Raw genomic sequence first — 17,677 nt, forward strand, 5'->3', positions numbered from 1 at the left:
CAAAGGCCCACTGGCAGCCAGTTTGATGTTTCCTCTTCTCTCGCCCTCACACCTTCTCAAGGGAATAACTCTTGACTCCACCTCTTAAACTTTTCTTGCCGGACCAGAGAAGTTTGAGTTCCTCAAGGTTAGAAGCACAGTTCCAGTCTGCTGGGTGCTCTTAGTTCCTAACATGGTGTCCGGGTCCCCCAACTCAAAATGTGCTTACTGAATATACATATGAACTCATGAATGCATGATAGTCCATAAGCTGTGCTGGGCAATATGGTGGCCACTAGTCAGTTATTTAAATTTAAATCAATTAAAGTGAAGTAAAAGTGAAAAATTCAGTTCCTCTCTTGCACTAGCCACTTCTTAAGAACTCAGTAACCACATGTGGCTAATGTGTACCTTACCGGACAGAGCAGGTACAGACTCTTGCCATCATCGCAGAAAATTCTATTGGTCAGTACTACGGGAAGGTAAGTATTACCACAATGTTAATTATCACTGAGTGCAATTTTCTTAAGTATCTCTGCGTATGTTTTCTCCTCTCTCTCTCTCTGTCTCTCTCTTTGCCTACATGTGCTGATCATTTTCCTGTTGATCCCTGACTTCCCTACTCTGCTGCGGAGTCAGTGTGGATCACTGATTCCTGCCACTCTTTCCCAGGCTCCCTAGGCACCGGGTACATTAACAGGAGACTGGGTACAGGAGGAAGGGGAAGGTCTACCTCCACATCTTCCCCCACCTCAGCTTTAGGAGGTATCCCTGGCAGTGAAAGCATCTTCTCCATATTCCCAGCAGCCTTCTAGGAGGTTCTAGGACCTGCCACTGGCCCTACTTCTGGGGGGACAGGGGACACCAAGCCTTCCACATGGCCCTTCAGCCCTAGGAGTGCTGCTAGATTCCTGCTTCGTTAATTTCCAGTTTGTCTCGTGGCTTCTTCAGTTCTACAAACACCTTGCAACCAGTTCCCAGCGTTAAATTCCTTCTGTTGAACTATCTGGTGTGAGATGTTTTCCTGCCTGGATGCTGACCGATATATTACACCTATCCAGGTATCATATTTGAAGACAAGCGGTTATCAGTGGAAAATGAGCAAATATAGACTATCTATCTTTGCAGACAAGAAGTAAACCCTGAAAGTGACCACATTCCCACATCTCGGGTGCAGCATAATTAGCATTAGTTTGCATTAGAGAGGACACTTCTATTATCTTAAAGCCCATTTAATTTTTGTTAATTTTTATCGCTGTTACTCTATTTTCTAGAAAAGGGAACTGAGTCTCCAAGAGGCTACATAACTCATCCAACGACATACAGGCACTAAAAAGGGAAATTCAAAGCCAAGCCCATTAGAAGATGGTGAACAATTGAGGCCCCGCACAAAAACAACATATATGATAGGGTTCCATTTATATGAACTTCTAGAATGGGCAAAACTTACCAATGGTGAAATAAGGCAAACAGTGCTGGCCTCTTGGTGATGGGGAGATTAACTGGGAAGTCATACAAGGGAGCCTGCTGGAGAAGTGGTCTCTATGGTAAAAGGGGAATGGGACACACACATGTATACACGTTCGTCTAAACTCTAGTTAAGATTCCGCGTTACCCTGCATGTAGATTTTACCTCGCAAATAAAGCACTTGAAGAAAACATCTTGCGCAGCATGAGGAGTGAGTAGAGTCATGGACAGAAGAAGACTGGCAGAGCCCTGGTAATGGCTGAAGCTGGATGACAGGGTTCATCACACATGTTGTTTACTTTGTACGTGTTTGAAATTTTCCATAATAAAACATTATCACAAAGACCACAGAAAGAATCTCTAGGTTTCTCTGGCTTTCAGGCTCAAGGTTTTCCTACCAATCACTTTGCTCCAAAAGCATTTTTATAAGTGTACTCAACCACAGGAGGCCAATTCCAACCCAAGGAAAATACAGAGGAGAGGTACAAATCCACAGGAAGGGGAACTGGGCAACGCATCGGAGAAGCCGCCACATCCCAGGAATCGCATTCGACGGAAGAGGCACCATTGCCCTACTCCTGATTTGCAACTCTTCTATTGCTATAAATAATATTCAGGCTGGAGAGAGCAGAGCACGATTGACAGGATGAGGTAGGGATGCAAGACAGGATGAAGATACGCAAATGAAGCAAAGCTCTAGAAGCAGAAAATTTTGTGAGCAACTTTGGGGGAACGTGAGAAACCAAAAACACAAAAAAGAGCGGAAGACTAAGATCAGGCAAATACTAATTATTTAAGAGAACAAATAATTTCAAAGTTTCCCTGTGGCTACGGGATGCAGTCTGGACTCTGCAGGGGGAAGGCAAGCCAGATTCCGTGCGAACCGCCAGGGCAAGACTTCTCTCAGGTCACTCCTGGCTCCTTCTCCGCACTGTGTCGATAACAAAATTTTTACAGCCATTTGCACTCAGCCTGCTGTTGTAGGCTTCCTCAGTTTTCTTCCTGCTGTTCCCTCTCACTGGAATGTACTTTTCCTCTTTCCTCTTACTCTTTAAGATGCAGCTTAGCAATTATTTCCCTCAGGAAGGGTCCCTGGAACCTCAACCCCCCTCGCCTCAATGCTCCCTTGGCATTGATGATAGTGAAGTGATCTGCCTGGGTACCAGCCTCCCCACGAGCCCATCCTTACCTCCTCCAGGTTCCATCCCGTGTGATGCATCTCCGTGTTTGCGGTATCACGCCCAGTGCTTAGGACTCTGTAGGTGCACAGTGTGTGTGTGCTGCACCTTACATAGCTGTTCTGGAGCTCGTTCTATGTGGCTTGTGAAGGCAAAGAAAACGGGATAGTGGCTTTATAGCCTTCCCGAGTCTACTCAGGACTCACCAATGTTCTCCACCTATTATCTCCATTGAGTCTCAGACTCATGCCTTCAATTAGGCTGCCATGTTCTTTTTTTTTTTTAATTTTTTCAGTGTTTATTTATTTTTGAGAGAGAGAGAGAGAGAGAGAGAGAGAGAGAGAGAGAGAGAATGAGCAGGGGAGGGGCAGAGAGAGAGGGAGACACAGAATCCAAAGCAGGCTCCGGGCTCTGAGCCATCAGCACAGAGCCCGATGCGGGACTCGAACTCACCAGCTGTGAGATCATGACCTGAGCCGAAGTCAGACGCTCAAATGACTGAGCCACCCGGGCGCCCCTAGGCTGCCGTGTTGTGAAGGAGCAATATTTCAAGTGGGTATTGAGATTGCCAAGGAGCCTCTATCACTACCGGGTCAGATGATTTGGGAATGCAAGATAACAGGATGACGGCAAAATTCCTGTCACATAATAATAAAAAAAAAGTGCTTCTGTCAAACATCCACCTCGATGGTCCTTTACCTTATGAAATGCTAAGAATAAAGAGAGGTGAACAAGTACCATCACTATCTGAGACCAAATAAAACTGAAAGTTGACCAGACCACACTCTGAACTAATTCTGATTCAAGTAATTAAATGTTAAGCGTGTGCTCGACGTTACAAGCAAAACGGTTGAAAGTATGATCCCAGGGAAACCAGAGGGGGTTTTCAAGGCAGTTGATATCAGAGAATGATCTCAGTGAAATGGAAGAATCTTGAAGAGGACTCAGGACAGGCAGAGAAGGTGAACCCTGTGCCCCTGACTATAATGTGAAATTATTTCGAGTCCCACCTGGGACAACTTGGTTCAAAACTGTTACTATTTTATAAATCAAAGGCAAATGGAGCACCAAATATACTGTATGAGAAAGATAATGTTCCCACTGTACCTGTGATCATTCTAGAACACGGATTCAAACCCCAGGGCTAAGCCTCTCCAAATAGAAAAATCCAACCTTTGCATAAAGCACGACTACAGGTAGGTTCCCTATGGAAAGTGACATTTGGAGCTCTCCTATCTTCTTTTGAAGTTTTTTTACATAATGCGTTTATGTTTAGAGTTCGACCTGTTATCATTAAAGTCAAACAAAAACAAACAAACAAAAAACTGGTTACTATAAACTTCCACTGCTTTACAGAAGTCCAGTTGAATCCCCTTAACTGTGTTTCTGTGAAGATTACTAGACTCTCAGGGAATGTCGTCAGCAGAGGGTTGGGAATGACTTTGTCTAGAGAACTCAGAAGTGGGTAGATAGAAGCAGAGTAAATAGGGCCCTGAAGCGGTGAGATGCATTTTTGGAAGCATACTGATGTTGAGAAAGTTACTTCCCCCTTTCTGTGTCCTGATCTATAAACAGAATAATAAGAGCTCCCTCGCCTGCAGCTGAGTGAGGACATGTATGTGAAGTACACAGTAGAGTGTTTGGATGTCATGGCAGCCAAGTGCATGGTGAGGGGAACAAGAGAGTCTTTCGGAACAGCCCTGAGCAAAGGAGGGCGAGGCAAAGGCCAGCCAGGCTCTGAAACCACAGCTCCTACGGCAGAGGGGAGAGGTAGGTTCTATGGGCTCCGGCAGCCTGGTCCACACTCCAGCTCCGTTTCTCCAACTCCCAGACTTGGGCAAGTTTCACAACTGCCCTGTGCCTCAGTTTCCTTGTTTGTGACACGCAGGCCCGGCACGGGGCTGTTGTGGGGACAGTGCCCGGCATGAAAGGGTTCCCCGGAGACGTGGCTGCTGAATTGCGGCTGATGGACAGGAAGGGCAGGGCAGGGCTGGTGCAAGAGAATTGATGGCCTCAGCCCACAGCATTTGGGAAGAGTCACGGCTCCCAGCTCTGCTGGAAGCTGTGCATGTCCAGGGTGGGCATCTTCGCTTATGAGGCTGACTTGTGCAGCAGACCACATGGCCATCTCTTTCCTTCTTCAGAGGGCAATCTACTCTGCTCCCGGGGATACATTTCAAATCTTGAGAGCATGAGCTAACAAAACCCTGGGCGAGGTTTTCTTTCTATCCCGAGGACAGCAGGGGCTACATGACAGCGGAAGCTGGAGGATTTATAGCTCATTAAACTACCGATCACAAGAGTATTGATTATGAGAAGACGTCAACCCAGAGGACTGTGGCAGGTCAGGGGAATGACGATACAAAGAATACGTGTTTATTGTGCTCACCGCACAAGGTAACAGAGGAGAGAGGTAAAGTAGAGAGGAGAGAGGCTTTGAAGATGGGTCCTGCTGGGTTGTACATGCTCACTAACCAATGGTTGAGTGAATGAAGGAATGAAAAATCAACATTTAAAAGGCTTTCAATAGGCTAAATTATAGGTCAAAAACCAATATGAAATGTAAAGGGGATAGATGTTAAGTGTTGCCCGAAGCTAGACATTTTTACCTGATAAAAAGAAATGTAACAAGGATTCAGGAGATGTCTCAAGCATATGCTAAATAGATGAACCATATAATGTGACCTAAACAACGCAGGCTTCAGCCGTGTTATGAAGGTCAGAGCGGAAACACACCCTTCGGAGCTGGCCGTGGCAAAGCCCCATGGTGCCCTGCTTCCGGTGTTCAGGCAATGCTTTGGGAACTCCACTTACGCTCTGGGGTGGTGCAAAGGCAGAACACCAGCAAGAGCCTAAAAACTGTCACAGGGGAAGCAACTCAGGGGATTGGTCATTCTTAGTCTGGAAAAAGAAAGAAGCCTTACTGGGGGCATGAAAGCTGACTTCAACCATTAAAAATTTGAAGCACTGGGGCACCTGGGTGGCTCAGTCGGTTAACCATCTGACTTTGTCTCAGGTCATGATCTCTTAGTTCGTGGGTTCGAGCCCCGCGTCGGGCTCTGTGCTGACCGCTCAGAGCCTGGAGCCCGCTTCAGATTCTGTGTCTCCCCCTCTCTCTGCACCTCCCTCATTCATGCTCTGTCTCTCAAAAAGAAATCAAAGGTAAAAAAAAATTAAAATAAAATTTAAAGTGCCGTCAAGTAGATGATGATTAGCTGTATTATTAAACTCAGCAGATATTTATCGAATGTCTGCATTTACAAAGTACTCATTTTGCAAATATTGGTTGCTTACCTCTTCTGCGCCAGGCACCATCCTAGGCGCTAGGGAAAGGGTCTCTCTGCTTTCATGAAGCGGCATCTAGTGCGTGATGGGTAAGACAGCCAATATGCAAGTATTGGAAGGAGGAAAGTATGGGTGATGGGTGCCTCACACATTTGCCTCCAAATCTAGTAGGATATGCTTATTCTTTGTTGTTCCATTAATGAGATAAAGACAGACTGTAATTCAATAAAAGGAAGAAAATTTTCCCAATAGAGCAGGGACTCTGTGAAAAAGTAGTGAATTCTTGGGGCACCTGAGGGGCCCAGTCGGTTGAGCGTTCAACTCTTAAACCTGGCTCAGGTCATGATCTCATGGTTCATGGGATTGAGCCCAGTGCTGGGCTTTGCGCTGAAAGTGTGGAGCCTGCTTTGGATTCTCTCTCTCTCCCTCTCTCTCTGCCCCTTCCCCTCTTGCATGTGCTAGCAGTCTCTCCCTCTCAATAAATAAATAAACATTAGAAAAAGTAGTGAATTCTATCATTGGAAATATGGAAAAAAAACAAAAAACCTGTGTGGCTATCTTTTAGGGATGTTGTGGGGAATTCCCAAGTATAGGTTAAAACCGGATCCGTGGTCCCTAGAGCTTTGGATTTCCTAGACAAGTACAACTGAAAACATGGCAGGTGGCAACACAGGGCCACCAAGTATTTATATTTCTACATATACGAATAGAAACCCAACCATCATTAACGTATTTTCATTAAAGAAAGGTCATTGTTTTAAGAGACTTATGAAAAAAGGATGACACACTATCAGAATAAGAAATTCTCTAAGAGGGGCGCCTGGGTGGCTCAGTCGGTTGAGCGTCCGACTTCGGCTCAGGTCATGATCCCACGGCTGGTGGGTTCGAGCCCTGCATTGGGCTCTGTGCTGACAGCTCAGAGCCTGGAGCCTGCTTCAGATTCTGTGTCTCACCCTCTCTCTCTGCCCCTTCCCCACTCATACTCTGTCTCTCCGTCTCTTAAAAATAAATAAACATTTTAAAAAATGCTCTAAGTAAACTTGGTGATATTAAAATTTCATAATAATGGCCTTATTTTTCTAACTTTGCAACAGACCATTAAAAATCCCATCATCAGCCTGAAAGAGTTGACAGCCTGGAATTTGACAATGGAACCAGATGACCTTGAAATTCTTCCTAATAGTGTTTCAATGTGTTATGTATCACAATTTACTACACTTGTGTAAGTGTGGGGTTTGGGAACCGATGTCCATGAATTTAAAGCCACGGCTCGAACTAGCTGTGGGCAACTTTCTCTCACTGTCAGTTCCGACTCCTGTGACAATGGGGATAATGACATTTATTGACTCGTGGCGCTGTAAGAATTCACTGAGATCACACAAACGGAGCACTCAGTGCAGCAAGTGGCACGTAGTAATTGCTCAATAAAAACGTGGCTACTACCCCTTTTGGTCAGACTTTCTGTCCCAAAGGAAATGGTGAGGTGAAGGGCATTTCTTATGGATGATGCTGTCAGTATACAGAACTTTCCATACACCATACTTGGAGTACTTGGACTTCTGACGAAGGAACAGATTGCCTTTTTAGCATGTAATACTTGAACCCTGCCCCCGATTGCCAGGAAAAGGAAGCATCACAGCTAGCTCCTAAAAGGATGGTTCTCTCCGCCCTCTCCTACATTATCCATTTCCCTACACTCCTGCTTCTCCTTTCTCTTGCCTCCCTTCTCTGGCACTTACTGGCTTCTCCACAGAATGCCTGGCCACTTACTACCTTTTTTCTTGCCTCTTGGAGCCTCTTCTGAATTCTTTCTTTTTACGTTTTGTTTTAGTTGGTTTGAATTCATCTAGTTTGTGGTGGTCGGTGGAGCCTCCTACATTTTCTCTTCCACCTGCCTGTTTTCTCCCCAGTCTCCTAGGGTCCAGCTTCTCCTCACCTCTTCCCCACCCTGCCTGCAACCGCCAGCGTGGCCAACACTGTGAGCACACTTTCAGAGTAAATCAGCAAATCTCGCTCCAGGTGAACACGCCTGAATGCGTGTAATCCACGTAAGTCCTTGGGCCTGTGTTTTCAAGTCTGAATGATAACTAACGTGCAAGATGACTTATGTTTGAAAGCTGAGCCACACCAGTCAACCCTCCACGGCTCAGGCTTTGTGACAATGCCCTGCAGGGTCTATTCAAAAGGATGCGTTGTTCTAACAATAGCTGATGCTTCTCTTGTTTGGTAAGGAAGTGATACACTGTTGTTATTAGCAGTGATCAGATTTAAGTCCTTGACAGGTGCTGAGCACTCTAGAATTCAAGAACTCTATTCGTCAGCAGCAGTAAATCTAGACAAAAAGGTTCCGAAATAAGTTCTTTATGCACAGGTCTTAACCGAGAGACGTCAGCGGAGCTTCTACGATTTGGCATTTGCGTAAATTAAAATGTGCTGAATAAGTCCTGCATTACTTTTCATTAGTGCCTATGCCAGTTCCACATTTATGACTTATTAGTTCAAAATGTGGCTGGCCATGCTGGAAGAATAAAAGCAGGGTGTGGCAGAATTATTGAGCACAGTCCAATGGATAAAAACTGGTCCAAAAGTCAGGACATTCAGACTCACGTTGGAGATTTCTTATTATAGATATGGGCTAGGTATAACTGATTCTTCAGGATCTCAATAGATAAGTGGAAGTTCTTCTCTGCCTGAGAGACTGCTACACTTTTTATTCATGCCCTCTATGTTCCTTTTTCTTTTACATTTTCTATATAAAAAGTAGGTCACATGGGGCCTTGTGGGATACTGTTAAGACTTTTGCTTTTGTCTTTAATGAAATGGGAGCCAGCGGAGGGTTTTGAGCATTGGGGAGACGGGATCTGCCTTACCTTTTAAACAGGACCTCCTTCATTCATGTGTGGGGACTAGAGCAAAAAAGGAAGACTATCTAATAGGCAGTCGAAGTAATCCAGGTAAGAGATGATGGTGGTGTGGATCCACCAGGGTAGAAACAGTGGAGATAGGGGCGCCTGGGTGGCGCAGTCGGTTAAGCGTCCGACTTCAGCCCAGGTCACGATCTCGCGGTCCGGGAGTTCGAGCCCCGCGTCGGGCTCTGGGCTGATGGCTCAGAGCCTGGAGCCTGTTTCCGATTCTGTGTCTCCCTCTCTCTCTGCCCCTCCCCCGTTCATGCTCTGTCTCTCTCTGTCCCAAAAATAAATAAACGTTGAAAAAAAAATTAAAAAAAAAAACAGTGGAGATAGTGGAAAGGGAAATGGTAGTAATCATGTGCCTTGAAGAAGCAGTGAACGCATTCCCTGATAAGACTGGCTGTGCCTCATGAGAAAAAGGGAAGCGTCATGGATGACTGTAAGAATTTTGGCGTGAACAACTAAAAGGAAGAGTTTCTTGCTATCTCCTGAGATGGGGAACCCTTAAGGGAAAGAAACTGCCAGGGGTCGTGATAGGGTGGCGGTGGGATGGGTCATGAATTGGCCTTAGGTCTACAAGGTTTGCGAGGCCTTGACGGGAGCAAGGGTGCCAAAGAGCAGACGAAGATCCAATTTGGGATCTCAGAACAGAGATCCAGGTCAGATACGTGCATTGGAGGGTCACCAGGGCATCCGTGGTGTTTATGCTGTGAGATGGGATGGGGCTAGGGAGAGTGGAAAGGTAGAGCCAAGGCTGAGTCCGAACATTCCAACTTGAGGTTCAACAGAGGAAGACAAATCAGCAAAGCGGCTATAGCACAGGCCTCGGGCAAGGTAGGATCCCGAGAACCAGATGGAGAAAATGCTACAACGGGGAAGAATCAGCTGTGCTCAAGGCTGATCTCTTAAATAGGTAAAAAACAATGTACATATGTAATCAAGGTATTGTACCCCTCTCGAAATAAACTAATACGTCTAATATTAATTACACATTTCAAATCAAACTTCAAGGTTAATTCTGCAATATTATGTCAGACCATTTCCGACACCTTTAATAGCGTCTAACCACAAATAAAACTGATGGCAAGATGCATTCCTAAACTTAGCAGAGAAGCATTAGGGCTATGGAGGTTGGCTCATTTCATCATCTCTCTGCTTCCTTTAGCATCTTCCGTGGGTTGTAAAGTCATTTTCCCAATTTGGGAAGAAACATTTACCCACCAGGGGTGCCATGTTCTCTGGGTCAAAGATTCAGGACTGTGACACATTTATCCGTCAAATTCAGTATCTAGCCATGGGATCCGGGCACTGTGTTTCAAAGCTGATTCTGCCCAGATTCCAGATGAACAAGCTGGTGTCTTTCTAACTGTTTAGTTCTGTGAGCTATGTCAGCAGGGGACCCAATGCCCAGTTCTTCCAGTTGGAGTTAGTTTCGGAGCCCTGCATATCGAATATACTTCTAGTTATGCCTTAGACCAATTTTTATCATTTGCTTATTTCAGTGTTTTATCACCTAATTTAGGGAGAAGAAATTCTGCTCCTTTAACCAAGTTGCAGCTAGTTTCTTTTCCCCCTCAATTAGATTCACCTAACGTCTTTGCTCCGTGATTGAATTCCACATTCTCTCCCTATGTTTCTTGTCTGGATCTTGGGCATAGGTTTAGAATCACTTGTATTAAGAAGAGAAGATTAAATGTAAGGTCGGTAGAAGCAGTAAGACCAAACGTAGACTGGATTTCTTTATTCCACGGCATTGCACTGAGGGTGACTGCTCCAGGGTTTGTTAACATGGTGTTCAGAATTGTAAAGGATGCACATCTTATTCGTGCTTAGCTGTGAGAACACCACACAGAAGGCCTACAGACTTCTGGGATTTGGGCCAGAGGAACCATAAAAGAGAGACAATAATGCCTCATTCATTCAAAAGACATTTATCTGGTGCCTCGACATGGAATCAATGCCTGTGTCCCCTCAAAATGCATATTTTGAAACCACACCCCAAATAGGATAATATTAGGAGGTGAAGTGTTTGGTAAATAAGCCAAAGGGTGGAGCCCTCGTGAATGGGATTAGTATCCTTTTAAGGAGGGGACACAAGAGCTCGCTCCATGTCTCTGCTCTCCACCATGTGAGGACACAGCAAGAGTACGATCACCTGCAAACCAAGAAGGGGGCCCTCACCAAACCCCAGATCTGCCAGCACCTTGATCTTGGACTTAGCAGCCTCCAGAGTTGTCAGAAATACTTGTTTGTTGTTTAAAGCCATTCCATCTATGGTATTTTTGTGATAGCAGCCCAAGCTGACTAAGACATACCAACATCTGCCTGGCACTGTGCGAGGTGCCAGGCAGGGATGAGATGCGAGGGTGTCCAGTGGCATGGTGAAGCTGATGAATCTACAGCTCATGTCGATTCTGATCGCTTCAGGCATTGTTCCTTATAGGCTATTACATATAATGAGTATCACCCAGGATGACAGAGATACGAAACTGAATAGAATACATTTCTAGCTTTTAGGGGATTTTTGTTCATTACAATGATGTCAAAGAGACATCTCTTCCTTCTGATCTCAGCTACAACAACCTTGATGGCCAAAGAGTAAACAGAAACCTAGGGCATACTTCCCAGGCTTGTTGAAGTTACTGTGTTTCACAACAAATGCCCTAGTGTGGCTTCATTCATGTAACGTTCTAAAAATGACAAAACTATAGAGGTGGGGAACAGAACAATGATTTCCAGGGAGTGAGGGGAAGGGGAGGCCGGAAAGGATCGTCGAAGGGAGTTTCCGTGTAGTGATGATGGAACAGTTCTCTAAGGAGAATGTCCACATATGAGACAATTTCATAGAACAACACACACACACACACACACACACACACACACACAGTGAATAGATGTAAAATTTGGTAAAATCTGGGGCACCTGCATGGCTCAGTCGGTTAAGTATCCAACTTCAGCCCAGGTCATGATCTCACCACTGGCGAGTTCGAGCCCTGCGCTGGGCTCTCTGCTGACAGCTCAGAGCCTGGAGCCTGCTTCCAGTTCTGTGTCTCCTTCTTTCTCTGCCCTTCTCCTGGTCATGCTCTGTCTCTCTCAAAAATACGTAAACGTTAAAAAAATTTTTTTTAAATAAATAGAAATCGGTAAAATCTGAGTAAGCTCTATAATCTAGTTAATAGTATAATCCCAATATCAATATCCTGGTTCTGATAACGTACCATAGTTAAGTAACATGCTACCTCTGGGGATAGCTGAAGGAAGGGTCCAGGGGATCTCTCTGTACTATTTTTGCAACTTCTTCTGAGTTTATAATTATTTCCAAAAAAGTAAGAGAAAAAATCATGTATTCATTCATTTAAAACAATAATAATAGGCCCTTTATATGCAAATAAATTACTGCCCTATGATATTAAAAAGTTTTCATTTTAAGTCAGCTTTCTCTGTCCCAGAGTACCAATAATGAACCAATCATTTTTCACAATCACCTAAGCCATGCGTCTTCATCCAGCTATGAGTTATCACCACCACGTCTTTATTTTATCATATTTGATTCATAAAATTAGTATGTGCACAAATCTTTTAAATTTTGCATTCTCTTTCATGTAGGAGTTATAATACTAGGACAATATCCCACGAGTAAATAGACTCATTATTCACGAGTAACAAAACTCAGGAATAAGCTCATTTATCACAGCATAATTTATGATGGCAGAAAACTGGAAACAATCTAAATATTCAATTAAGAACATTCTGACAGACACCAAGAATTGACGAATTGAAGGCAATCAAAATGTTATTGTAGGAGAATATTTAGTAATCTGAAAAGCTGCCCTCAGTGCTTTGCTAAGTGAAAAAAAGTTCTTCAATAGGGTACAGAACGATATGCATACACATGTATTTGCATAGTGAAACAAAAGATATTTAAATGTTAACGGTGCCTTTTCTCTGCATGATGGCATTATAGTGTTTATTTTATTTTTTGAATTATTTCAATTTTCTGAAATGTCTACAGTGAATATCTATTATATTTGTAATAAATGTAAAATGAAAAAACGTAATTCATATATTAAGCCCAGGTTCTGTATAAGCCAGTGTTTCTAAGCTGTGGTGAGTCAATGGAGTTCCAAAGATGTATTCAAAGTGGTCCATGGCTACTACTATGAGAATGTTTAATGTGGGGTTTTCATTTAGATGACAACCTTAACACAGTAATATTGACATCTTCTGGATCATCTGGACGATCCTGGTACATCACAGATGACCAGAGCCCATACTGGCATTTATTTTTATGTCTGCAGGGTTGACACGGCTGCTACTCATTCTCACAGACTAATGAGAAAAGAAACAAGTCAAATGTAATAGATGTATTTGTACAGCCTGCTGCACAAATTAGGGTTTGCAGAACTTCCAAGAGAGAAAGTCCTGGAGAATATGGGGCATGCCAAACTCCAAAGAACTTGAGTCAGCATTCAGTACCCAGTTCACATTGCGATCAGTGAATCAACTAGCAAAGAATATCATCAGTCACATTAAATTAGCCAGTGTTTTATAGTGGTTGTTTTTAGTTTTGATTGTATTTAATGTTTGGCCTATATGAAAGCAACAAGTATAGGGACTTTGTGCCTATTTATTTTATTTTATTTTTGGTGCCGATTTTAAATACAGTTTTATTTAAGACATTGCATTTTCCACTTACCATACGGTGCTTATAAAGTGCAATGTTTATTTCCTTCCCCTGCACACACATTCCATATTCAAGTATCAAGGATGCCTAGTTTATTTACTGCAGCAGCTTGACTTTAAAACTTCCATGGCATTTGCTACCAATTTGGGACCTTCAAACGTCTCATGCAGAACAATGCTACACCTATTCTCAGGTTGGCTTAATCAACCTCTTCAACGGTGGGCACAGAGGAGGCACCACCAGATGGGGGAGCTCCACCACCAGGGAAGCCCCAAAACATTCCTCCCAGCATGCCTCCTGTGCTCTGGTACAGCTTGGTCATGATGGGGTTGCAGACTTTCTCTAGCTCTTTCTGCTATGTTCAAATTCTTCCTTATCAGCAGTCTGGTTCTTATCAAGCCAGTTGATGACTTCATTACACTTGTCAAGAATCTTCTGTTTGTCCTCATTGTTGATTTTGCCCTAAAGTTTTTCATTTTCAATGGTTGCTTTCATGTTGAATGTGTGAGATTCAAGTGAATTCTTGGAAGACACTTTGTCCCACTGCATCTCATCTTCAGCTTTGTACTTCTCGGCTTCCTGGACCATGAGCTCAATGTCTCCCTTGCTCAAGCAGCCCTTGTCCTTTGTGATGGCAATCCTGTTCTCTTTTCCTGTGCTCTTATCCACAGCAGAGACCCTGAGGATGCCACTAGCATCAATATCAAATGTGACTTCAATCTTAGGAAAGGGGTAGGAATGGTGGTATTGCCCTTGATAAGTCAGTCATGACTCCTCTACCAGTTTCAATGCCAAGAGAAAGAGGAGTGACATTCAACAGCAGCAAATCTTGAACATTTTCATATATTTCTCCAGAAAGAATGGCTGCCTGGGCAGCTGCATCATAAGCAACAGCCTCATCAGGGTTGATGGTCTTATTCAGTTCCTTTCCATTGAAGAAGTCTTGAAGAAGTCTATGAACTTGGGAATATGGATAGAACCACCCACCAGGACAATATCATGGATCCAAGACTTGTCTAGTTTGGCATCCCAAAGGGCTTTTTCTACAGGGTCCAGGGTGCCGTGGAACAGGTCAGCACTTAATTCTTCAAACTGGGCATGAGTGATAGAGGTATAGAAGTTGATTCCTTCATACAAAGAATCACTCTCAATACTGGCCTGGGTGCTGGGGGGCGCCTGGGTGGCTCAGTCGGTTGAGCATCCGACTTCAGCTCAGGTCACGATCTCGCGGTCCGTGAGTTCGAGCCCCGCGTCGGGCTCTGGGCTGATGGCTCAGAGCCTGGAGCCTGCTTCCGATTCTGTGTCTCCCTCTCTCTCTGCCCCTCCCCCATTCACGCTCTGTCTCTTTCTGTCTCAAAAGTAAATAAACGTTAAAAAAATTAAAAAAAAAACACACTGGCCTGGGTGCTGGAAGAAAGTATATGCTTAGCACATTTGCAAGCAGTATGGAGGTGACGGACTGCCCTCTTGTTCTCGCTGATGTCCTTCTTACATTTACACTTGAACTCTGCAATAAAATGGTTGACCATTCGGTTGTCAAAGTCTTTTTCACCTAAGTGGGTGTCTCCAGATATAGATTTCACCCCAAGGATCCCATCTTCAATAGTGAGAGCTGACACATCAAAAGCGCCACTTCCGAAGTCAAAGATGAGCACATTCCTTTCAGCTCCAACCTTTTTGTCTAAGCCATAAGCAACAGCCACAGCAGTTGGTTCATTGATGAATCTGAGTACACTGAGGCCAGCAACAGTTCAGCATCATTGCTAGCTTGACGCTGAGCACCACTGAAGTAAGTAGGTACTGAGACAACAACCTTGGGAACAGTCTTCCCGAGGTGGGCCTCTGCAATTTCCTTCATCTTTGTCAAAACCAGAGAGGACATCTCTTCTGGATAGAAACAGTTTTGTCTCTCCCTTGTATTCTGCTTGGACTTGGGGCCTGCCAGCATCATTCACCACCATGAAGGGCCAATGCTTCCTATCGGACTGGACAACAGCATCGTCGAATCTACGTCCAATCAGGTGCTTGGCATCAAAAACCGTGTTGCTGGGATTCATTGCGACTGGATCAATCAATGGTTTGGTGTCACTAAAGGTGACATAACTTGGGGTGGTTTGATTTCCCTGATCATTTCCACTTTCCTGTGCCGGAAGACACCCACACAAGAGCAGGTGGTGCCAAGATCAACGCCAACTGCAGGGCCCTTAGGTAGAGTTGCTTCCGTGTGGTCCCTGCTCAGCACAATCTGGAGAGCCAGCATGGCGTTCATGGACGCCCTGTGCCCGTTTAGCTTTGTGTTGTATTCACTCAGGTAGCACATTGTGAAAACTATTAAATTGAAGTCTAGACATTTTGTTTTCCTTTTCCAAGTGTCTGCACACTGCTCGGGTTTGAGAAACACTGTTCTAGAACCAAAAACATTCCGGGGCACCTGGGTGGCTCAGTCGGTTAAGCGTCCGACTTTGGCTCAGGCTATGATCTCACGGTTCACGAGTTTGAGCTCCGCGTCAGGCTCTGTGCTGACAGCTCAGAGCCTGGAGCCTGTTTCAGATTCTGTGTCTCCTTCTCTCTCTGCCCCTCCTCTGTTTGCACTTTGTCTCTTTCTCAAAAACAAATCAATATTAAAAAACCCAAACATTCTTTATGCATGAACACAGTACTTTTAGAAGCTACATAAACTCAGGGCACTAAGATGTCACTTAACACTGACACTCCCAACAGCATGTCACTAACCGAGAGGTGGATCAGTTGCAAAGTTGGTCTCGATATTATTTGGCACCTCAACTACATTTTTCTTCTTCACAGACATTGTATTAAACACCATGTTAGGGTTCCAGATCAGTTGGCCAGAGCCCTTTTCATGTAAAGTGTTCCTGGACCAGGAAGAACGATATGTCCTGGGGTACATTTGAAATCCCTTCTTTTTTCATTAGACCAGGAAACATTTCATAGCAGAGGTTTGGGGCTACCTGTCCTTGTCTTCCGCTTCATTCCAGGCCAACCTTTTCTATAAATCTAAGCAGCTCTTCCTCCTAAAAGCGTTCCCTGCCACAAAACAAATGCTATTATACGTTCATACAATAGCCCAAGGTTTTACAAACAGCTTGACAGGGCCTGTCTTACTGATTCCTTATATTGCAGCAGGTTGATATATAAGCATTAAAATTCTCATAGATATCAAAACTAATTTTCAGAGAGGTTAAGTGACTTTCCCGTGGTCAAACAGCTAGTAACAAAATATGCCTAAAGTAGAAGTGTTTGATTCCAATTCTTCGATTTTTCTCCCCCAACCCCTGGGAATAACTCACAACTATTTCTCCTTCCTAGGTCATTAGGAGGAGTAAAATGTTTAGTTAACAAAACTTCTTCTGCATGACGAATAATAAACACTTAACTCCCTGAGATACTTGCATTTTCAAAGCAGAACGCCAGGTTGCCCAAATCTATAACATCGAGAACGGCAGAAAAGATGTGTTTGTTTCCTAGGGTTGCAAATTACCACAAACCCAGAGCTTTCCAACAACAGAAATGCATTCTCTCACAGTTTTGGAAGCCAGAGGTGTGAAATCAAGGTGCTGGCAAGGTTGGTTCCTTCTGGAGGCTTCAGGGCACAGTCCCTTTCCAAGCCTCTCTCCTAGCTCCTGTGGCTGCTGGCTGTCCTGGATGTGCCCTGACCTACAGACACATCACTCCAATCCCTGCCACCATATTCCTATCACCTTCTGTTCTGCGTTCTCCCCTTCTCCTTTCCTCTTCTCAGGACACTTGTCATTGGATGTGGGGCTCACCCTCATCCAGGAGGATCTTGTCTTGAGATCTTTAACTTAATTATATTTGCAATGACACTTTTATCAAATAAAGCCCCGTTCACAGGTTCTGAATGGACCCACCTTTGGAGGTGGGGCACAATTCGAACCACTGCACGAGGGTAACTCCAAAGTGAACACTCCTGTTCCTGGAATACACGAGGCAACTCAGCAACCCTATATCCCACCCGCTATCTTCTAGCCAAAAACAAATGTCCTGCGTCTGGAAGTTTCCTCCAGGTTCTGGATTCCACCTCTGGTTTCCACCTCTAATTTTTGGTTTCCCATCTTTATGTATTCTGCCAAAAACTGGAATTTCTTCTCTACCTTGCCTGTTCATGTGACCACCTCCACTGGGAGGGCTGCCT

At 44.3% G+C, this 17,677-nt stretch overlaps 1 protein-coding gene and 1 pseudogene across 3 annotated transcripts in view; both read right to left on the reverse strand.

Moving 5' to 3' along the window:
- The window catches only part of RCAN2 (regulator of calcineurin 2), a 274,441-nt gene that overhangs the window by 161,740 nt on the left and 95,024 nt on the right, over nt 1–17,677 (reverse strand). The window lies entirely within an intron of this gene.
- LOC122489588 lies at nt 13,446–15,954 on the reverse strand (annotated as a pseudogene).

This window comes from Prionailurus bengalensis, chromosome B2, assembly GCF_016509475.1.
Source record: "Prionailurus bengalensis isolate Pbe53 chromosome B2, Fcat_Pben_1.1_paternal_pri, whole genome shotgun sequence".
In the NCBI taxonomy this organism is placed as follows: Eukaryota; Metazoa; Chordata; class Mammalia; order Carnivora; family Felidae; genus Prionailurus; species Prionailurus bengalensis.